The following is a 1,118-nucleotide window of genomic DNA, read 5'->3' as shown; positions in this document are numbered from 1 at the left end:
TGGTGCTGGGGGTGTTGGGTGTCATCACGTTGGTTCCAACCCATAGCGACACTGTGTGTAACAGAGTGAAACACTGCACAGTTCCGTGTCATCTTCACACTTATTCCTCTGCCTAAATACATTATTGCAGCCACTGTGTCAAACCAGCTGCCTTTCTACCTTACTAAACATGATGTCCTTTTCTAGAGATTAGTCTTTCCTGATAACATGCCCAAAGCATGTGAGATGAAGTCTAGCCATCCTCCCATCTAATGAGCATGCAAGCACATCTTCCAAGACAGATGTGTTGGTTCTTGGGCAGTCCATGGTACTTTCAATAGTCTTTGCCAGCACCATCATTCAAATGCATAGATTTTCCTACAGCTTCCTTATTCAGTGTCCAACTTTCCCATGTATATGAGGCGACTGAAAATACTATTGCTCGGGTCAGGCACACTTTATTCCTCAAAGTGATATATTTAACACTAACAAGTTCATTTACCCCAGGCAATGCATCGTTTGACCTCTTGGTTGTTGCTTCTGTGAGCATTGTTTGTGGACACAAGCAAGATGAAATCCTTGGCACTGTCAATCTTGTCTCCATTTATCAACAAGTTACCCATTGGCTCATTTTGAGGATTTTGGTCTTCTTTACATTGAGCTCAATGCTTGATATTCATCAGTAAGTATTTCAAGTTATCCTCACTTTGATCAAACAGTGTTTTGTTTGTTTTACTCTCTGTCAAGCACTGTGCTAAATCATTTAACATGTTTAATCCACAGCTTTTTTTTTACTTCCTTGTTTTTTAAATTGTGATTACATATTTGTCTTTCCAATTTAGTATGAACGATTGAAAAATTTCAGATGTAATTTTGTGCCTGTCACAGAGTAGGCACCGAATCATTTGTTGCTGCCATTACTATTATTCAAGGTCACAATACTTGTACACATTGGAATTTAATTCAAACTAGATGTTTTTGGAGGTAAAATCCCTGGTAGTTCCCTCAGTGGCTTGTTGCCTTTTATATAAAACAACATAACAACGGGTGAATCTAATATTATTCTGCCAGGTATGTGGGAGTGTTAGAATACAGAGACATGGAAAATCAATCTCAGAAGGACCAGAAGAACATTCAGG

The sequence above is a fragment of the Echinops telfairi genome, unplaced genomic scaffold (genome assembly GCF_000313985.2).
Source record: "Echinops telfairi isolate 266 unplaced genomic scaffold, ASM31398v2 ScPeMD7_7406;HRSCAF=8444, whole genome shotgun sequence".
Lineage (NCBI taxonomy): Eukaryota > Metazoa > Chordata > Mammalia > Afrosoricida > Tenrecidae > Echinops > Echinops telfairi.
This window is presented reverse-complemented; position numbering follows the sequence as displayed.